This window comes from Stegostoma tigrinum, chromosome 12 (genome assembly GCF_030684315.1).
Source record: "Stegostoma tigrinum isolate sSteTig4 chromosome 12, sSteTig4.hap1, whole genome shotgun sequence".
NCBI classification, from domain to species: Eukaryota; Metazoa; Chordata; class Chondrichthyes; order Orectolobiformes; family Stegostomatidae; genus Stegostoma; species Stegostoma tigrinum.
In genome coordinates this window covers 45,669,133-45,692,566 of record NC_081365.1, presented here as the reverse complement: position 1 = coordinate 45,692,566, position 23,434 = coordinate 45,669,133, and the positions used below count along the sequence as shown (strand labels likewise).

The following is a 23,434-nucleotide window of genomic DNA, read 5'->3' as shown; positions in this document are numbered from 1 at the left end:
AATTTCACACCATTGCAACAATACAAATGACAGTGTCATTAGATAATTATGGAAACGTGATGTACTTCCCACATATTCCATACCAACCACTCCAAACAACCCAGTACCTTCCACTACAATTGTGGAAGATGCCACACCTGCCCACACACCACCTCTCTCACTTCCATTCAATGTCTTAAAACAGTCCTTCCAGGTGAGACAGAGCTGCACCTGCATCTCCTCCAACCCAGTTTATTGCATCTGGTGCTCCCGATGTGGTCTTCGCTACATTGGGCAGACCGAATGTAGACTAAGTGACCGTTTCGCCGAGAATCTCTGCCTGTCGTTAACAGTCAGCCTAACCTTCCATTCAATTCACCATCCAATTCAACTCCCCGTCCCCACTCCCCCTCCAAAATGTCTGTCCCCAGCCTCCTCCAGTCTCACAGCGATTTGGCACACAAACTTGAAGAACAACACTTTATGTTCTGCCTGCGCACCCTACAGACCGGAGGACTCAACATTGAATTCTCCAATTTCAAATAACCTTGCCACCCATTCCCCACTTCTTTTCTTCCCTTCCCTTCCCTTCCCTTCCAACTACAGACCCTCCCTTCCAGCCATCAACTGGATTCATCCCTCACATCGACCAACCAGGTCGTACCTACCACCAGTGTCCATCTATCACCACTATTCTACCCTCACCCCTTCACCTTCCCAATATGTGCAGCCCCCTGCCACCCCCACATCCAGTCCTGAAGCAGGGTGATACCTGAAAGGCTTTCTGCTCCTTTCCTCCAATGCTGCCTGGCTTGGTGTGTTCATCCAGCCTCCTGTTTGTCTACCGTGGATTCCAGCACCTGCAGGGTTTTTGTCTCTCAGGTACTTCCAATGACGAAATTGTGGAAAGGGAAAGGAAATATTTGCTTGACAAGCTTGTGCGCGTTGCACACTGGTGTCAGTTACACCAAATTCTGTTCAGTATTTCAGCAAATAGAAGAAACAATCCTGTCTCCAGCAACAAGCCGTGCGACTTAAGTTTGGAACATTTCATCCAATGCCAGTAGGATTGCTCGTATCCAGCAAGCCCGAGCTTCTCCGCGGTGCTGAGGACCCGCCCCTTTAAAGCCAGAGATCTCCGATAGTTGCTAGGTTAGTGCACCGACCAGTGTGAAAGGAGGAACACGGAAGAGGAATAAAACCAATCGCCAGCTCTTTCCATTTAACCCCCAAGAGCTCCGTCACTGCTATTAGCATCCAGAGCTACAAAGCAGCCCGGAACATTACAAGGCTGGATTCACAGTCGCGGTACCTCTCCACATACACTGCGCGATAAGGTAAGAAATCTGTCGATGTGGGCATGAATTGATACTGTAACACGGTAGTGTCAGCAGTTCTTGCACAACACGTACTGAACACGTACCGAGTTTATCCAGGGTGTGGAACTAAGTGTGAGAGAAGGAAGTGCTCCATGATGATCAAGCCATTATGGACAGTAGTGAAAGGAGTGACAGTAGTGGGAAACCCTGAGCCGAAGGCTGAGAAATTCGGAAAGGGTGCATTGTGGACCATAGTAAAATCGACATTTGTTCGACATTTTGGCGGTAAACATTGTGTTTTATTCTGGAAGTACAGCGTGTGATCAGAGCTGTTGTGAATACAGCCTGAGTTGGCACTGGGATGTTGGCTGTGTTTTCGTTTACATTGCAGCGACGTTTCCTGGGCACTTGTCAGTCCCGCCTGGGCCGGGAGCTGCGGGGAAAGATACAGAAGATGTAGCAGCACCCTGTTGGACATTGTCCGTTTCGATGAATCCCCGAAGCTCTCCTGTCGGTTTGAACGAGGTTATGTGTTTACTTAGTTGCCTCAAGCCAACCAATACTGCAAAATAAATCAAGGACAAAACTGTGAAGCCGCTGAAGGAGCTGAGCCGGTTCCCCTCCTGTCAGGGTGAGGACAGTGTGGTGGAATATTACGGCTGGCCAGTGTACGCCGCTCCCATCGCTGCTTCTCGCTGAGTTCCCTTACTGTAGTTTTCCTTCCTGCTGTTTGGGAGTCTCTCCGCCTGCCTATATAAACTCCACGGATAAATCGGCAACACATTTGCTAGAGTTGATCCGTCTCCCTGTTATTTTCCTTAAGAATGCTGCCGGTAGTGAATGGAGATTTCATGCCACCTGTACGTGGTTAAACTAACAAATGTAAGGAACACGTTGGAAATACATCGAAAAGATCCCTGACACCTGTAAAAACAAAGGTTTTTGGTGCGGAACCCTTGTTAAAATAGCCCAGTCATCTCTCTCTCTGGATGGTGATAGAACCACAATGTTCAACTTTCTGTCATGTATCATTCAAAATATCTTCAGGAAAACATTGTGTACTTGTATTCTTTTAAGATTAGAAACTTATTGGCTGTCTTGAGCCTAAGTGGACCAAACATTCCCTTTCTACTTATCTTCTGATCACCACTTCCCCAACCCAAGCTACCTCTCCCTCTCCCACTCGTTGCATTCCAGTTGCTGCTTGCAGCCTCTTAGCTTCTTCCAGCCCCTTTGCTGCCTTCCACTCACCTGCCTTTCCCACATAAGGAGGAAGGCAGAAGGCAGGGAGAGCAAGCCAGGCTTTGGATAGGTTGAGAAAGCTGGAATCAACAAACTGGAAGGGTTGGCAAAGGAGATATCAGGAGAGGTGGTGATGAGTGAAAGGGTTTTGAAATCAGGATGCTGATTGGGAAACAGAGGGCAATAAGTGGCAAACAGGCCAGAGGGAAATGCTTGGAAAGGATGATGGGTGGGTTGAGTGACAAAATTCCAATAGGCACAAAGAGTAGGAATGGGAGTAACGGGGAGGAGAGTCAGGATGGAGTGTAGTGGTTGGAATAGGGGCTGTGAGCAGGAGGGAGTGGGGAAATTCAGGAGGAGCCGTGAGCAGGACGAGGCGTGATCAGGTGATGAGCAGGAGGGATGGAGAAGGCTAGGACAAGGGCAGGAGCAAGAAATGGAAATTGGGAAGGAGTGAGAGGGAGTAAGGAGGTCAGGGACATAAGGGGTTCGGGAGAAGTGGTGAATAGGAGAGAGAGAGAGGGGTGTTTCACTCTTTCCTTTTTGAAGAAGCAACAGGGTCAGATTGGTGAGCAAGGCAACAGGAACAATGAAGAAACAGACTGAACATGCACAATTGCAATACAATCTGTGCATGCTTGGTAATTTTGCGAAACTAAAATGATGTCACAGCCAACAATATTATTCGAGTGAGTTTCCCAGTTGACAAAATGTGTCATTGGAACATGCTTTAAACAATGGATATCTGCATTTTCATGATTTTAATTAATACTTGCAGCATTTGCAATTTTTCTAAAGTCTAATCCCCTGCAAAATGTTCAACAGAATAGGTCTCAACCACCAAGCATCTTAAAGCACTTTGAACAATTTAGTACTTTTGAAAGGTAGTCACAGTCGTAATGTTGGGAACATGGAACACAAATTGATACCAGGCTTACTGAAGTTAAACATATCTTTGTGATGTTGATTGTGGTCTTAATATTGGCTAGGGCACCAGAGATAACTGCTCTATTCTTCACAATATCACCATGGAATCTTTTAGTCTAATCAATCAGGCAGAAGGTGCCTTCATTTAATTTCTTATCATAGGTGTGGAACCTCTGACAGTACAGTTCTCCCTCAATACAGCACTGGAGACTCATCTTTGATTTTTGCTCTCAACCCCTGGAATAGGACTTAACTCTGGGATGAGAATGCTAGTCACAGAGCCATGGCTGAGACATTAACAAAATTGTAATAGTGTTCTTCATAAGGATAATTTTGTGACCTGTAGCATAAGAAATGTTACATAGAGCTAGCTTAAAACAAGTGAAATACATTTAAATACTGTAGAAAACCATTTGAACAAAAGAGATAAATGCCGTGACAATGTGTAACAGGATGTGACTGTTGCAGATCCAAATATTTCATCCTTATAATTACAAAGAAACTAATAATGGAACAATACTTGTCAATGAGAAAGTCCATGTTTTCCTAGCAGATGGTGGCTAACTCTGCATTTGGGCTTCTGCATATAAAGGCAGAGTTTTAAGTTATTGAGAGAATTTTATATGGAGTACAAATAGAGCGTGAAGCTTCACAGGTGTTCCCTGCGGATTTCTCAGATTGATAGACAGCATTATGGCCCAGCTGCAACAATTCTTGTTTTCCTGAAAAAAGCAGATTAATTTGCAGTGCTACTTCATTTTATATCATTAAACTACCCAAAATCTAACATTAAAAAAATTTGGGTGTGCTCCCAATGAGGACCCACACATGCGAATATGTGGATTGAAGAATCAATAGATGGTGTCAGCCCATTTCTCAGGGCAATTACCAGGAATGAAGGGTTGCTGAACAGATTCTATGGTCCATACTCACATGCTGTTTTTAATGAGAAAAGATATAGCCCAGTGGGATGAAACTTATCTATCTTTAAGCAGGCGAAAACTGGAAAGAGAAAACAAGGGCGAATCGTTTTAACATTTGAGCAAGACCATTCGGGAATGTTAGAATCCCTAAAGTGTGGAAACAGGCCATTCAGCCCATCAAGTCCACACTGACCCTCCAAAGACCATCCCACCCAGACCTATCCCCCTACCCTATCCCTGTAACCCTGCATTCCGCATGGCTAATCCATCTAACCTGCACATCCCTAGGTACTATGGGCAATTTGGCATGATCACTTTACTTAACCTGCATATCTTTGGTCTGTGGGAGGAAAGCGGAACACCCATTGAAACCCACACACATATAGGGAGAACATGCAAACTCAAAGCATACAGTCGCCCAAAGGTGTGAGGCAGCAGTGTTAACCGCTGAGCCACCATGCCACCCCTAGTCAAATCAGGAGTTAAATAAGAAAGTTTTTTTTAAATGCAGGCTAGCTCTAGGTAGTGGAAACCTGGATCTGTACCCCCAATAGATTGTTGATGCTAAATCAACTAATGTTTTCAAATTTGGAAGTGTTAAATTATCCATGGGTCCACATATCAAAAGATACGGATCAGAAATGGATCGCAATTCATTGGTGGAACAGACCCAAAGGGGTTATGGTCTACTCCTGTTCCTAGGAGAAAGATGGCATTTAAGTGAAAATGGATTGGTTAGCAGTAACTGAGAGACCCTGTGCCAAAAGTGGGCCTTGGGGCTTTGCATTAGATATATTGTGATCATGTTCTGATGATGGTTAGAGCTTGTGTTTCTCTAGCAATGGATGTTGCCTTTGTTGAGTGCTTGCAGCATGTTATGTTTTAGTTTCCAATTCCCAGCATCCACGGTATTTGCTTTTTTGTATGTTGTGTTCATATCAAATTTACTTGTGCAAATGTAAATCTGATGCTTGGAATCCCAATCTTTATACCTCCAATCAATTTTACTTATTGTGTGGTTTTATTTTGACAGATTCAATTTAAGAACGCAATCTACTTCCATGCTGTATGCTTTTATCGTGACATTCAGTTTTAAGTATGTCAATATTATAGAGCTAAACCAAATGTCGGTTTACATCTGGTGTGGGACTAATCCACCTACTTACTAACTAAACTGTTGCTTCAGTAAGGAGGCACAAATCTCCATGTTTTCTGACATTAATGAAGCACGAACACCAGTATTTACTGACAATCAAAATATGACAAAAATCAATTTTCTTCAACATTTTTAACTTTTGGAATATGTTCTACATTAAAAGGCCAAGTTCTCTCTTGTCTTCTTTGGAAGCAGAGGTTCCTTTTTAATAGCAATCTCATGGACTATCACATTTTGAATCAATCAATACTGCGGGAAAACGGAGCCAGTTAAGAATATTGAATTCAATATAATGGTAAATAGAAGCAAATAACTTCCATTTTTCCAGTGCATTTTAGCTCCTTGGAATACATCACAAAGTACTTAGTAGCCAATATATTTTTAAACCATAACATTCATGTAATATAGATGAATACGACAGCTGATTTGCATACACTAATGTTTCCGAAAGGACCAAAAAATCTAATGGATGGCATTAATTGAGGAACACTAGGAGAGTTGTCCTGCTCTGGACTGGTGTTTGTTTCATTACTAGCCAACTTGACACAAAGATCCTTCTGAATCATGGTAGTGTATTTCAGTGAATATACTGCTTCCTTCTTTGGTCTAAAATTTATTGCTGAAAATAACAGAGAGGCTAATGTCACTCAGTGTTGCTGTGCACAAACATTACAGCATTTTCCGAGGAGAACAGGTATACATATAGTATGGAAATCCATAAATCGTAATCCAGTACATGTTATTCTACTGATATAGTAGGAACTGCTGATGCTGGAGAATCTGAGATAACAAGGTGTCGAGGTGGATGAACACAGCAGGCTAAGCAGCATTATAGGAACAGGAAGACTGACGTTTCAGGCCTAGACCCTTCTTCAGCAATGGGGGAGGAGAAGGCGGTTCTGAAATAAAAATAGAGAGAGGGGGAGGTGGAAAAGATTGGTGGAGAGGAGATAGACAGGTCAAAGAGGTGAGGATGGAGCCAGTAAAGGTGAATGTAGATCGGGAGGTAGGGAGGAGATAGGTCAGTCCAAGGAGGACAGATAGGTGAAGAGGGCGAGGTGAGCTTAGTAGGTAGGAAATGGGGGTGCGGCTTGAGGTGGGAGGAAGGGATAGATGGGAGGAAGGACAGGTTGGGGAGGTGGGGATGAGCTGGGCTGGTTTCGGGATGTGGTAGGGGGAGGGGAGATTTTGAAGTTTGTGAAGCCCACATTGATACCATTGTGCTGCAGGGTTCCCAAGCGGAATATGAGTTGCTGCTCCTGCAACCTCTGGCTAGCATCATTGTGGCACTGCAGGAGGGACATTTCATCTACGGAATGTGACGGGGAGTTGAAATGGTTCGTGACTGGCAGGTGCAGTTGTTTAGTGCGAACCAGGTGTAGGTGTTCTGCAAAGCAGTCACCAAGCCTCTGCTTGGTTTCCCCGACGTAGAGGAGGCCACAATGGGAACAGCGGATGCAGTATACCACATCAGCAGATGTGCAGGTGAACATCTGCTTGATGTGGAAAGTCTTCTTGGGGCCTGGGATGGGGGTGAGGGGGGAGATGTGTAGCATTTCCTGTGGTTGCAGGGAAAAGTGCTGGGTGCGGTGGGGCTGGAGGGGAGTGTGGAATGGACAAGGGAGTCACGGAGGGAGTGGTCCCCCCAGAAAGCAGATAAGGGTGGGGAGGGAAAAATATCTTTGGTGGTGGCGCCGGATTGCAGATGGCGGAAGTGTCGGAGGATAACGCGTTGGATCCGGAGGTTGGTGGGGTGGTACGTGAGGACGAAAGGGATTCTGTTTTGGTTGTTATTGCAGGGAGGGGGTGTGAGGGATGAATTGCGGGAAATGCAGGAGACATGGTTGAGGGTGTTCTCGACCACTGATGGGGGGGATGTTGTGGTCCCTGAAAAATGAGGACATCTGAGATGTATGGGAGTGGAATGCCTCATCCTGGGAGCAGATGCAGTGGAGGCGAAGGAATTGGGAATAGGATTGGCATTTTTGCAGGAAGGTGGGTGGAAGGAGGTGTATTCTGGGTAGCTGTGGGAGTTGGTGGGCTTGAAATGGATATTGGTTTCTAGGTGGTTGCTGGAGATGGAGACAGAGAGGTCCAGGAAGGTGACAGAGGTATTAGAGATGGTCCAGGTGAACTTAAGGTTGGGGTGTAAGGTGTTGGTGAAGTGGATGAACTGTTTGAGCTCCTCCTGGGAGCACGAGGCAGTGCCGATACAGTCATCAATGTAACAGAGGAAGAGATGGGGTTTCGGGCCAGTGTAGGTGCGGAAGAGGGATTGTTCCATGTAACCTACAAAGAGGCAGACATAGCCTGGGCCCATGCAAGTACCCATGGCCACTGACTTCGTCTGTTGGAAGTGGGAGAAATTGAAAGAGAAGTTGCCAAGCGTGAGGATGGGTTCGGCTAAGCAGATGAGATTGTCAGTGGAGGGGGTCTGGTCGGGCCTGCGGGACAGGAAGAAGCGGAGGGCTTTTACAAATTTCACAATCTCCCCTCCCCCTACCGCATCCCAAAACCTGCTCATCCCTGCCTCCCTAACCTGTCCTTCCTCCCATCTATCCCTTCCTCCCACCTCAAGCCGTACCCCCATTTCCTACCTACTAAGCTCACCCCACTCCCTTGACTTGTCTGTCCTCCCTGGACTGAGCTATCCCCTCCCTACCTCCCCACCTACACTCACCTTGACTGGCTCCATCCCGCCTCTTTTACCTGTCTGTGTTCTCTCCGTCTATCTTCTCCTTTATCCATCTTCTATCAGTCTTCCCCTCTCTCCCTATTTATTTCAGAACCCCCTTCCCCTCCCCCATTTCTGAATGAAGATCTAGGCCCGAAACGTCAGCCTTCCTGCTCCTCTGATGCTGCTTGGCCTGCTGTATTCATCCAGCTCCACACCTTGTTATCTCACATTATTCTACTATCTGATTTGTATCTAACTCACCATTTGAACATTAAAGTTGCTGTACATGTGTAATGACCACAAATTAAATTTGCCACAGACTTTACACACTGTCCATTCAGTTTAAGTACCTTTTTAAGTGAAGGGATCAGGATTAGCCACTAGTGTATGTCCACTTCCTTGACACTGAAGATTAACTACACCAAGCATGGAATTTCATTTTGTCAGATTGATTTTGTTTGTTGAGGTTTTGTTTATATTTTTTTATGTCTTCTCACACTCACTCTCAACTTAATTGTATATTGCAAGACCTGAGCATTTTGTAATACTGCCCTTTCTGTTGTGTTCAGTTGGAGAGCTGTCAATGAAGTTATTTAATAATGGCTGCCTTCAGGTGAACACATGGTGAATCATTTCTCAATGCAATACACAAGACCAAGCTTTCTTCCCCAATCTCTTTCTCTCTCTGAGTAATAGTAAGCACTGCCGATGCTGGAGTCAGAGATAACACAGTGTGAAGCTGGAGGAGCACAGCAGGCCAGACAGCATTCGAGGAGCGGGCAAGTTGACGTTTTGGGTTCTTCAGAAATGGGCGGGAGAAGGAGTCTCAGAAATAAATAGAGAGGAGGGGTGGAGCTGGGGAAGGTAGGTGGGACGGAGATAGGTGAGTGTAGGTAGGCAGTGTTGGGGATTGGTCAGTGAGATGGGAGGATCGGATAGGTGGGAGAGAAGATGGACAGGTTGTGTCAGGTCAAGGAGGCAAGGAAGAGAGGGAGGGTTGGTCATGGGATGAGGCCTGGGGTGGGGAGATTTTGAAACTGGTAAAATCCACATTTAGATCATTGGGCTGTAGACTCCCAAGGCGGATTATGAGGTGCTACTCCTCCAGTTTTCGGGTGGCATTATTGTGACACTGGAGTAGGCCCAGGATGGACATGTCACCCAGTGTGTGGGAGGGGGTGCTCAAGTGGTTCATGGCTGGAAGGTGTTGTCGCTTGTTGCAAATAGAGTGCTGGTGCTGTACAAAGCAGTCTCCTAGCCTCTGCTTGGTCTCATCGATGTAGAGGAGGCCACGTCGGGAGCAATGGATGCAGTAGACCACTTTGATGGATGTGCAGGTGAACATCTATCTGATGTAATGATAACACACTACGTTATCTCTTTCTTTTTCTGTACCTGATTTGGTATTGGCTTCATCAACTCAAATTTATATTTCCTCACTGCCCTTCTTATTATTTCACAATGTTTCAAACAAATTGGTTCCGGCAATAAAACTACTTGCTCACTCTAAGCTTAATGTTTCCATCAATATTGAATATGGACAATCGTAAGTCATAATGGCATCATAACCAAGCCTTAGCTCATTTGGTACAATGATTTTGAAGCTCTTTTTTAAAGGGTTAAACATCTTCCGTGTAAGTATTTACATAGTGCCCTAATGAATAAATATAAACTTGAATCAAAAACTTCCTTTTATTTAATTGAATTCATATTGGCTTACATCATAACTGACAAAGTTGAGGTTGGTGAACTAATTGATTGAGGTGCTTAGATTATCTCCACAGTGAAAAATGTGGCTGTATTTCCTCAGTGATCAATTTAGTATCATTACTACATTTGTGATTGTTGTAGATATTATAAATTGCCTAATAGCATTTGAATATGCAGTCATTGCTTTGGAAAAAAAATCACAAACAACGGAATTGGCACTCAAGATAGTTGCTGGTTCTACTGAAGATCATCACATATGGAGTAGTGATTACTTGTTGCAGTTGAATATCTTGGTTCTTAATATCATCCTTTTTTGGTTATGATACTATTTAAGTCAGTCTGGCAGCTGTTTGTTATCTGTTTATATAATTAAGGAATCTTGCTAAGTAAGTAAGCTTTGAATTGAAAGGTCAATAAATTGGCACTTGTAGCATTTTACTTACACCTCACTTCAAATTCAAGTGGGTGAAGCTAATTTACAACCTATGATTTTAACTGTCATGACTTGAAAGAAAGTCGGTCAAGGGTGCAGTTATGTCATGGGTGAAATTTAGTGTGAGTGATGGGCCTAACGTCCACCATTTCGAACCTGTTGCACACCCACTGATCCTCTCCCTGGGAATGCAAAGATAATTAAATTCCTAATTAGCAGCAGCCTGCTGCTAGGGTGCCTGGATTCATGGGGCCATGTAATTGCAAGGGATTCCCAGTAAGATAGAAATCCCACACCAGAGAGCTGCCAGCCAAAGGCCAGCAACGCTCCATTACCAATATAGCCGGCGGGAAAGGGATCATATAGGGCCACAAGCAATCCCAGCAGAAATTTCTTGTCAGTATCCTCACATTGGTGAGTCCCAGGCCCATCATTAGTTTCAGGATGAGGCCAATAAGTAACCTCAGAACCCACTTCAGGGGAGAGCATTAAATTCCACTAATGTAAGTCGGCATCTCTCCTACTATTTCCTAACATTAGTCTCCCTTTCTAAGTAGAACACTTCCAGCAAAGAGCAAGCACCTGCCTTGATCATGAAGATCAGGTCTAGTGTATTCATTAGGAGCTGATCTCTCAACCAGAGGTCTGAGCTATGGCGGGTTGCAGTGCTCTGTAGATCCCCAACTCATGACAACCAGTAAAAACTGACTAGGGTCCCTCATTCCAGACCAAAAAAACATGGATTGCTTTTAAACAACTTGGGCTTGGATACAGGAATTGACATGGAGGGACAGATATGTTTCTCTGATCCTCACAAGGGAGCTCTGGGTCTTGATTTCCATGGGCTTTCCCCACCCTTGGCATGTTTATTTCGATTTATTTCATAGTGTTGTATACTGTTTGGACTGTAATTCCATACTCACATTCTAGAAAGTATATTTTATCTCGATATAGAACATCCATTTGGAGAATGCTGTTGGATCTGTTTGATTTTATTTAATGTTAACAACTCAGACCAATATTTATACTACTAACACTGAGGTAATTGAAAGGTCACATTTTAAAAATAACAATAATTCATCTTGCAATCTGTGGCAGTTATACAGCAACAGATGTCGGTCCGATGCTTTTGTTGGTGTAAGTGTAGTTGGTCCAGAAGAACAGCAGAGTCTTTCTATGTGTCCTGGCCAATATTAATCAATGAACTAATGTCATTAAACAGATTGTTATGAGAAAATGGGGGGACGGGTTGCCTAAAGTTCAAATTGCCTCACTCAAACAAATTTGTTGTCTAATTTACAATGGTGCCTTCACTTCAAAAATTAGCGAACTATTCGTAAAGTACTTCAGGGCATTCTAAGGTTGTGAAGGGCACTTTATAAATGGAAGTTCTTTCTCTCCTTTTTTCCTTAAGTGAACTGGCACTGACTGCTGTTAATTCCTGTACATTTAAGGTCAGTTCCTGGGTAGCTGATGAGAAAGGAATTCCAGGAATGCCAAGGGTGTGCCTCATGTTATGAGCTAACCATATAGTGAAGATGCAGATAATTCTGTTCTTTGTCAAGGATGTGTTACAACGTGAGTTAATCCAGAAATAATCTTCAGGATATATGTTACATCCAATTTTCACAGAAGGTTCCTCTTTTTAAACTTAAGAATAATTTTTCTCAGTAAATTATTTAGCATCTGTACAGGAACAAACAAATTGACATTTTGGATAGGATCCTTCTTCAGAAACACTGATGGATACAGTGGGTGTTACACTGAAACCAGTACACTGAAACATTAACTAAAAATGCTGACCCATGTTTTCATTTCACAGAAACTAGCTGACTAAATTTTTCACACTTTTTCTTTTGCTCAAATTCGACCACTTAAAAGAGTTTTTGGGCATTGGTTTCCATGGGTTGAGAAGTGAACTGAAATGGTCCTGATAAACATTGGATAGTTTAAATGGGGAATGGGGCTAAAGGGTGTAGTCTGTTGAGTTGACAGAATCCCAGGGAGCAGAGGCAGACAACTGGGAAGCATACGGTACAGTTACAGTGATAAGAATAAGAGGGTCAAGGAATACCTGTGGTTGCGAGAGTTCTTTTATTCATTCATAGGATGCACGTGACACTGGCTGGGAGAGCATTTATTTCTCTTCCCTGGCAGCCCTGCAGAATGGTCTGGTTTGCTTCTTTCTTGATTTGCCAACAGTGCTGATTAGAATAGAGTTCCAGAATCTTAACCCAGAAACAGTGAAGGAATAGCAGTATATTTCCAGGTCAGGATGGTTTATGACTGGAAGAGAACTTGCAGATTTTGGTGCTCCCAAACATCTGATGCCTTTGTCCTTCCGAATGATGGAGATCGCAGGCTCAGAAGGTGCTGCCAGAGGGTCCTTGGTGAGTCACGGCAGTACCCTCTGCCGCCACAGAGTGTCAGTGGTGAAGGGAGTGATGTTGAACATAGTGGATGGGCTGCTCGCTCCTGGGTGATTCTGAGCTTATTTAGTGTTGCTGGAGCTGCACTCATTCAGAGTATTCCATCACACTCCTGACCTATGCCTTTTAAATGATGGACAGTCTTTGGAGGATGGGAGATAAGTTAGCGGCTGCTGAATTTTCAGTCTCTGACGTGCTGTTGGAGACACAGGATTTGTATGGTGTGTCCAGTTCAATTTCCAGCCAATGGTAACCCCAGGATCTGACAGTGGGAATTCAGTGATGATAATGACATAGAATCTAACAATTGCATTGTGACATTCACTTTTATTGATGGTCAATGCCTGGCACCAATCAATAACTGCTCAAAGTGTGTGAATTTTTTTAATTTCACATCACTCTTGCTCCATTTGCATGTCACTTTATAGGAATCATCTGATGAAGATTCCTACCATTCAGTATGATAGTCCTCTGCGGTCACAAACTTATAATGCTTCATGTCCATTTTAGTGCGATATCTGTATTGGCTAAATAGTGGAGCTATACATGGTGGGGTGCAATAGATCACCATGGAACTGGGTTCTCCTGTGCTGCACAAAGACATGAACATCTGCTGCTATCTCTAACCATGTGGTTTTAGATAGATGGGACGGCCCGTCTGGCCATCCCTGACTAAGAGAACATCCCCTGTTTCCCAGAATGGCCTGGAGGAGAACCCCCAGTGAGATATCATTACTAAAGCCATGATGTGACTTTCTGAGACATCTCCCAGGGGTAGGTGAGTGTGACAGATAGTCTGTTGTTCCTAGTTTAGAGAATGAAAGGATATCCAAGTGATTTTAAATGTGGTACCCAGATCTTCAAACCAGAAAGTAGGTAGGAACTTCCTTCCTGCTCAACCCAAAAGATTTGGAATTCCACACATGCATACACATGAGCTGAAAAGTACAATACAATATGACCAATTCTACGGCGAGGGCACTCCACCCCCCGACCAATTCTAAGGGGAGGGCAACCCCCCCCCCCACCCCCACTTTCACACCCAATGCTGCACGTCAACCGCAAAATGGAAGATTCCACCCCTTTTGATTAACTATTGTTTGGAGGGAATTGACAGTTACTGACTACACTAGACATGATGATAATCTGCAATATTACTGAAAAAATGTTACATTTGTAACACTTATGCTAGTGATAATAGCACTGAGCAAATTTTGGAATTAGAATGGTAACTGCTAAATGGCTGCTAATATTCTGATATTAATCATGAAGTATTATTATGTTTTGTTAGGGAGACTCACTGATTATTCATTGTGCTGAAAAATAGAACATTGTTTCAGAAGTTCCTTTAGAAAATGTGAGAATTTAAAGGAAAGTCAGGGTGACTTGTGAGACCTCCTTACTGGCAACTGCAGAGATGAAAGGCACAATTTAACCTTTGGCTAATCCAGGTTAAAATTTAATTCAAACACTAAACACATGAATTCAACACAATCTAAAGCAATAATCCTTCTCCAAACATACATATCACACTCTGCACACATTTTGAAAAGCTTTAAATATGAACCAATATATTCTGTACCTTTCCAAAAAGTATCATTCATGTTTTACCTCCATACCTAGGACAAGCCAAATGCTTCATTCAATATATTGATGAAGTCAAGCCGCATTGGTATTAATTTACAAAATCCAAAAACCCACAAACAGCAGAATAAACAAATGTCTGTGGATGATGAATATTGGTTAGTATTGTGTAATCTCTTGTTTCCCGCCTGAAAGTCTGGTAGATACATTGTGCACCCAGATACCACGTTGAATCAATTTTGAGGCGTGTCTTTAAATGTATATCCAGAGTAGTTGGCAATTGTTTAGAGGTAGAGGAGGCCTCTTTCAAAACACAAGTTTATTGAGTGCTTCTGAAGATGGCCTGATGTGCTTGGGATGTTTCTTCTTGATCTCACACAAAAAATCATTTGGCCCATTTCTGGTCAAATAAATGGACGAATGATTTCCCAACCACTATCCAATGTGTGACTGCCATTTATCACTGATGTAGAAGCTGCAACATCCCACAGTCACATACAGCAGATTCCTCAGGAACATTGCTGATATTGGCCTTCTTGATGCCTGCTTCATACACTTGCCCCTCTGTGTTTTTTAAATAGCTCCATGTAATTTTCCAACCCCCTAAGCTGGGCAAAATAGTGTTTCAGTTTCAGTTGGAAGGACAGTGGCTGCTCAACATTGTCAGGCTGATATGAAAGCTCAAGTCTTGAAGTGAACCTTGAGTAGGAGTGCTGTTAACTAAACTAAGCTGATACAGGATCTAAGCTTAGGAATTCCCTGTTTTAGGTTGTCCAGCCCTGGCACTCTTCTCTCATTTATTTAACTTGTTTGTTTGACCAACATCTTCCTTCTCCCATCTTGTGTCAACTTTGTCTAATAAAATGTAAATTCACCATAGTCTTACCAGACCATAGAGTGGCCCTCTCATTAGAGAGATGACTGACGGTGATTTAACTTAAGGGTCACTACGCCAACAATAGTCCTAATCTTAGAAGCTGCTAGTGGGAAAGAAAAGAAACATCTTTATAAAGGATTACCAGGGAAAAGATCGATCCTCACTATTGCATTATAATATATACATATATACAATATTAAATTTACATTACTGTGCATGGTTTCTTCTACCATGTGTATTAATTCCTCTTGCAATCTTTATCACTTGCACATACTTACAGCCAGCAGTTTGCTTAAAACACAATGTGATTTCCCATTCTCCTCCTTCAACGACGCAGTGGTCTGCTCCAAGCCTGATTTATTTTCTCTTTGGCACTCACAAGGATACAATTTCAAGAGCACATTTGTTTGGAAAAGGCTTTCACACCAATGTATCGAAGGGTATGAGTCAGGACTCTGCAGAAAATCTCTGACATCATTTCCTTCCAGTATTATTTTCCTAATTGAATAAAAATGACTTAAAGTGCACAATCCAAATGTTTAACTTATTTATTAAACTGTAATAACTAGGATTTTACTAAAAGATAGCCTTGGACAACTGTGATAAATCTGATTTAGCAGTGCAACACCTTCATAAGCAAAACTTTTGATTTCACTGTTTCTAAGAACTCTCATTATTTCCAAAATAAATTTATCTTTGCTAAGGTTGGAAAGAAGTTGCCCAAACCTAACATCCTATCTTCATCATATCAAGGATTGATAGTTAGTAAACCAAAAACATGCCCTATTTTTACTGTACAAAAATAAAGAACTTGGAAATGCTGGAAATCAAACACAAACAGAAACTGCTGTAAAAACTCAGCAGGTCTGACAGGATCTGTGGAGAGAAAGCAGAGTTAACATTTCAGGAGTTCTGAAGAAGCGCCACTGTTCCAAAAATGTGTACTCTACTTTGTCTCCACAAGCACAGATGCGGCTAAAGCTGCTGCGTTTTTCCAGGGATGTCTGTTCTGTTTTCTATGTTTACTGTTTCGGCCCATTGAAGCAAAACTAAACATGAAGGGGCAAAACTAAACATGAAGGGGAAGGAGAGGATCCTAAAGGTACAAAAAAAACCCCACAAATGGAAGAAAGAGAAAGAAGAGACAGGTAGCACTGGAAGCAAGACATAAAGTCACCATATTCATGGAGCACCATGGGTCTACTCTCTCATTAGAGAGAAAGAGCCGACATGATGAGTTTAACCTGAGGATCTACATACCTCAGGCAAAGAGCAAGATTGAGAAGGTGGGACCCTCATGGTAACCTCAACTGGTACAACAATTGAACTTGGGCTGTTGGTGTCATGCTGCATCACAAACCAGGCAAACAAGTATGACATAGGTGGTGAAGAAAGGATCAAAGTAGAAAACTCTGGATATATCCAATTAGTGTTTTGCATACTGGAATACTGCAGTCGTGATCAACCAGCCTATGCTATGCCATAAAGCCAATTCTTTTTGCTGTGTAGTCTGTTAAGGACAAAACGCTTGGTCAGTTCTTTTATGGAATTGCGGAAGAAAAATGACTGTTGGCTGGGAAGATACTGCCAGCATTGATGGATGGGAGAGTCTGCATTGATAATTACTGGTAGGTTTGGGGTGGGGTACTGGTGAAGATAAAAGTTCTGAAGAATGTCAGTCTGCTAGAAGAGAGAGGGAGTGAAGTGGCAAGGTTACTGATTTGAATTGAATTGGAGAACGAGTCGATTTAAGAGGAAAAAAAAACCCAGAGAAATGGGGCTGATATAGCTGATTTTTCAAGTTACCTGAGGCTTGAGTTTCAGGCTGGCATGAGCCCACTGCAGTTGTAAACATGATGATCCAATGAGACATTGGTATATGCGTGAAAGTAGTTCTAACAGGAAAGACAGCACCTACATCTCTGATACAATTTTAACCACACTGCAAAGCCTTTCCTAAGGATGCCTAACCTGAAGAAGTTACCCATTTCTGATGAAGGATCTAGGCCCGAAACATCAGCTTTTCTGCTCCTGCTCCTGCCCCTGACCTGCTGTGTTCATCCAGCTCCACATCTTGTTATCTCGGATTCTCCAGCATCTATTATCTCATACATTATAATTGGGCTCAATTCCACAGCATTGACAGCATCCAAACATTGTAAAATTACTATGAGTATTACAGCAAAGAATCATTCAGAAACAAGTTGGTAGAAGAAGGATTTTGTGAATAGTTGTAAGCAGATGAGGAGCGGCAATCAGCTCCTCTCTTTTTAATCCTGATTTGACTTCTCATGACAGATAATTTTCCTTTTTTTTAAACACATAGCTATTGCAGTTGAACTAAACTTAGTTAATCAGGTCAAAAATGAAGGATAGTTAATGCCAAGGGTTTAATTGGTGAAAGAAGGAGGAGTTTTATCACCTCCAAAAGCTGATAGAAATAAGAAAAAATAGCATCAAACCCAAATACAGATGAAATTTGCCAAGTTGGGAGGGCAGGGAGAGCTGCCTTGTATACGACAGAAGGCTTCCATGGACTATCAATGCTGATTATGAAATATTAATTTCCCAATCCTGATCCTGTGACTGGCTGCTGTGACTTGTGACATAACTTCAATGCTGGAGATTTGTTTTGTGATAATAACCAAACCTACGTCACATCAAACTAATATACATGATTCAACATTGTAATAAAATTTATAGACACAATTCTAGTTATTAACCACGCAGGCTTCATTGTATTATAAATGCCCTATGTTAACAGTACATAGCACTTGGACATTGAAAGATTGATATACAGTTTGTGATAACCATAGTAAGTGATGGAACTGTAACTATGCATCATCCAAACATTTCTAGTTTTACAATTAAATTTAAATTTCTGACCATATAAGCAGTTACTACTGGCATAATTATGTTTACAAAATGGCAAATGGTTTTCAAAATTGAATTTACTACAGTAATGAAATCTCAACAGTATAGAGATGGGTAGAATTATATTAAACACTCCAAGACCGGAATTTTTCTCCCATTTTAAAAAAATGTATGCATATCACATAAAGCTAAACACACAACTCTACCATTAAGAAGATGCTTGTAAACAGCCTATCATCTACCAATCAGCTCACTAATTTTCTTAGTGAATCACTGATCCTGATATTGGGAAGTGAGTTGCCAGACACTGCCAGCCAATCAGAGGCATCTGGATCCTGAAGTCCACTAGTCTGGGCTAACTCCTCTGGGTATTTATCACTGAGAAAGTAAGTATGCATACATTTTTATGAGTTCTTTGGGAAGAAGAATGGTGTGGATGAAGGGGAATTGGTGAATGTGCTCTACTTAGATTTCTAGAAGGCATTTGGAAAAAGTGATATATCAAAGATTGTTGCAGAAAATAAAACATTGTGCTGTAATGGGGTGGCATTTGGCCATGGGTAGAAGATTAGCTCAATAGGAAGTAGACATAAATGGGTATATTTTTGATTGGTAAGATGAAGCAAACAAGCAATGCATTATGGGAATTAATGCTGGGACCTTAAATGTTTACAATTTGTTTAAATGACTTGGATGAAGTGATGGGAGATAGAGTTGTAAAATTTGTTGATGACATAAAGATGGGTTGAAAAATAAGATATGCAGAGGACATAATGAGATTGCAAAAAGATAAAGCTAGGTAAAATTGAAAAATCTGGAAAATGTGTAAGTGGAAAATATGAAATTGTCCATTTTGGCAGGCAGAAAAGAAAAGAAGCATATTGTCTTAGTAGTGAGAGATTGCAGAATTCTGCCAGGTGGATCTGGGTTTCCTGATGCATGAATTGCAAAAGGCCAGTGTGCAGGTATGGCAAAGTAATTTGGAAATCAAATAGGATGTTATCACTTATTTCTAAGAGAATGGAGTACTAAAGTTGTAATGTTATGCTTCAGTTACACAGATTATTGGTAAGACTGCCTCTGATATACTGTGTACAGTATTGTTTGAGGAAGGAAATAAATACATTGGAAGTGGCTTAGAAAAGGTTTACCAGAATAATATCCAAAATGAGCAGGATGTCTAACGAGTAAAGGATGGACAGACTAGGCTTTTATGTGTTGGAGTTCAGAAGAGTAAGAGGTGACTTGATTGAAACATATGAGCCCAAAGGGATATGACAAGGTAGATATGGAAAGATTGTTTCCTATTATAAGAAAATCTAGAACTAGATTAACACTATTTAAAAAATAAGGGTGCACCAATTTAGCACAGGAAAGAAGTGATTTTTTTTCTAACAGAAAGTTGAGTCTTTGGTACGCTCTTCCTGAAAAAATAGAGGAAGCAGAATCTTTAAATATTTTCATGGGAGATGAGGATAGTTGCTTGATAAACAAAGGAATGAAAGTTATCTGGATAGGCGGGAATCTGGATTTGAGGTTTTCTATCAGGGTAACCATGATCATATTAAATGATGGAGTGGGCTCAATGGCCTACTTCTCCTTGTGTTGGTATGTTTATGATGGCATTGTGATGTATTTCATCATGTAAGTGTAACAAAAGCAGTTATGTGTAAGAGACTAAAAAGTGAGATAAAATAGTCTGTTCAAGAGATAGATGTGTTTACATAGTGTTGAATATACTATTGCGTAAATAAAGGAGTTTTGAAGAAAAACCTAAACCACTTGTAGGTAGAGGAAAACTTTCCTAATTCAGAACAAGCCACAAGCTGTTCGATGCGAGATCCAATTAGTATTCATAGTGGAAACAAACCACAAACTATATTTCTGGCTACAGATGCTGATTTTCTCCATCACCTTCTGTTTTTATTTCTAATCACCACCATCACTACAGTACTTCGCTTTTATTATAGAACGTTAGGGGATTCCTGATGTGGTGATGATAAGGGGAAAAGTCAACCTATTGTTGGCCACAATTGTATAGAGATTACTAGGGTCAAGATGGCTGCCCTCATTTGTTGACAGATGATCAAATGACTGGACTAGCAAGCTGGAGACCCAGGCTATGTGTTCTGAGATCATGGGTCATTTTGTGGAATTTAAATTCTGTTAATAATCTGGAATATTACGCCAGTCGCGGTAATGGCAGCAATGATAGCTATCATCAATTGTTGCAAAAATGCCAGCTCACTATTGTCCTTTAGAGAAGAAAACCTGCAATGTTTACCTGGCGTGGCTACAATGTTTCCCCAGAAATGTGCTTAACTTTTAACTGCTGTCCAAAATGGCCCAGCAAGCCACACAACGCAAGGGTGAATGACTAACAGTGACCTCGCCAGCGGCACCCACATCACATGAAAGAATAAAATTTCATCAAGTTGGGCATTGTTCTCCCTCCAATACCCCTCCACTGTGGTTGCCTGTTTCAGTAGCTCCAGACATAAATCAAGACAAGGAGGGATTGGCTTATGATTGTTTGTTTCAGGTTGACGGGGATAAAAACATGATTGGTAAGATTGAAATAGGTGACAATTCATGTTTTTTTTATTTGTAGTTCAACCTTGGTTGACAGGTCTTCACATTGATACCATCTTTCAAAGGTGTGAGGCAAGTATGCACAGGATTATTCCAGTTGTTAAAAGGCATCATCAGCAGACACTCTTCTGCCTTGGGAGTGCTAGTGTAAATTTAGGAGGCTGTCAAGCTTATTGAAGACACTCTCAGAAATGATAATGTTGGGACTTACTTTCAGAGCAATTTAACATTTTGGTATGCAATATTTTAGAGGATAAAGGGCAGAAAAGCATAAGAGTCTGGAAAAATGCAGTGTTGATAGAGATTTGAATTCTGCCACCAAATTGTTGGAATAGAATCCACTAATTCTTTTAAAAGAGACTTCGAGAAAGGAAAAATAATCAAATGACCTGAATGAGTGAGCAGCACACTACAATTAGACAGGGTTTCTTGTAGACACCAGTACAGTCTTCATACAGCCCAGAAATCAGGCTAGAATTCTAACATTTCATAAATTAGAATTATAATACCCTTCATTAGGATATTTCATAAATTATAAGTTTATTAACATTTCATAAATTAAGCTGGTTAAAACTATAATGTTCCAACAGAGAACACTAATAAACTTCTTCTGCTTGTCCGGTTTGAACCACCCTATAATGAATCCTTTGACTTGGCATTCCCAAATGACTCAGATGTTGTTAATACAACTTTACTTTTTATATGACTCATTGGAGTGCTAGAGTTGTGACTGTTGGACCAGTTTTGCAAGTTTTGGTCCAAAAGCTAATTTGCCAAAACTGCTTAAGATAAAAATGAATAGTCGTTTCAGAAGCCACTGCGAATGCAATCTTTTTCTTATTTAAAGACATGGGGAAGTTGGAAAACTGACTCCAGAATACACAATTCTTGTAATACTGTATTATGGTTAATCAATCAGCATCTTGATAGAGAAGATAAAGTTAACCTTTCACATATTGCTCTTGGTCAGAGTTACATACAAAACATCAACCTGTCCTTTTCTCCAGAAATGCTGCTAAATCTGTTTGAGTACTTCCAGCATTTCTTTCTCAAAGGATTGAATGTAACTGACCTTTTAACTTTGTCCTGAGTCAACTATGGATGTATAAATAATAATTTTAAAAATAGACATTTAGGGGCCAAAAGAGAGATTGACAAATGGATCCAGTGAGAATGACTGAGGTACAATATGAGTACTTTGCATCTGTCATTATTTGGAAGAGTTTATGTCAAAATCACAGTGAAAGAGGAGGTGCCTGAACAGGATAGGCTAAAAATTGATAACAAGAAGGGACAAGTAAGGGTGGAAATTGTGGAAGCACTGTAACCTTCTTCCCTTAGTTGCAAGGTTGTAGCAATGAGCTGGACAACTGCCCATGTTCAAAAGAAAAGGGTGTAAAGAATAAATCCAACAATTGAAGTCTATTCAGTTTAAGATTAATGGTAGGAAGACTTTTGGAAACAGTGTTAACAAAATTAACAGCCATTTGGACAAATGTAGACTAATAAAAAGAAGTCAGCATAGATTGTTCAGGTCATCGTAATTTAATTGTTATCTCAACGTGGTAATAAAGAGAGTTGATGAAGTTAGGTGGTGTATACAGGCTTCTAAAACACATTTGAAAACATGTCAGGACTGGAGAAGATTTGATAGAGATACCCAAAATCGTGAATGTCATGGAGCAGACCAAACCCCCTCAAAATACATTTTAGAAGTTAGCCTTGATCCTAAACTTTTTTTCCTTTTAGAGGTAAGTGTTGGATTCCAGATACGATTCGATTGGTCAAACTACTAGGCTTCAAACAAAACATACTCTGTAATTGAATTGCAAACAAAAATTATATATATATACTAATTAACTGTTCCGATATTGTAATATCCCATAAACATAACCTTGGCAAAGGCAAATTCAGTAAAATAGATTTGTCTTGCATGCAATTCTAGCAGCAGGAACAGAACCCCAGTTTTTAGCTGTAACAGTGAGGGGAATAAGAGCCTTTACATCCAGTTTCAAGACCCCAGCAACTGCTACTGAAGACTAAAAGTAAAAATAATCCTGGTTCTGTGGGAGCTTGACCCCACCTATTCAGGCTGCTTCTATTGTTCTAACTTTAAAAAAGAATCTCCAAGATCTCACAAGCAGTCTATTTTATTGGCGTTAGAGCAGACTGCTCAGCGTCTCTGTCTCGACAGTTTGAAAAAGGACAATATGCAACTCTTAAAGCCATAGTGTCGTCAAATGAAATATTGTGTCAGAGTTCATGGGAAGAAACTGTTTCTAATAATGGAAGAGGAAACCACTTAAAGGTGAATAGCAAAAATATCTGAGGCAACGTGAGAAAGGGCGAAAAAAATTACTTAATGAATTCTTTGATCCAGAATGTACTTAGCATGTAACTTTCCAAAGAGAATTAGATAATTATCTATTAGTGAAGAAAAGGATTTGCCAGGCTACAGAGAAAGACAGGGAAGAAATAAGTCTACATAAATGTTAGCGCCCCTTGATTATTCAAAGCAATGAAGTGAACCCTTCAAGGTTGTTTCAATCCTTGGAGGCCATATTTTGGAACTCTGCTAGAGTAAGCCATTCCGTTGATTTACTTGGAAGTGTGTTGCCAAAGTCTTCTCCAGTTTTCATAAATTATGTATTGACGTATTTGTTGAATGGGTTCCGTAGGGATCCAATTAGTAGTTGCACCACAAATGAAATA

At 41.3% G+C, this 23,434-nt stretch overlaps 1 protein-coding gene across 3 annotated transcripts in view; it reads left to right on the top strand.

The window, feature by feature from the left end:
• The first annotated feature begins 1,085 nt into the window (after positions 1-1,085).
• sytl5 (synaptotagmin-like 5) overlaps positions 1,086-23,434 on the top strand; it is a 178,816-nt gene continuing 156,467 nt past the window's right edge. The window contains exon 1 of one of the 3 annotated variants that reach the window (XM_059650317.1): positions 1,086-1,316. The gene's annotated coding sequence lies outside the window, so the exon portion shown is untranslated. The remainder of the gene's footprint in view (positions 1,317-23,434) is intronic. The other 2 variants (XM_048540619.2, XM_048540620.2) reach the window with 2 other exon arrangements.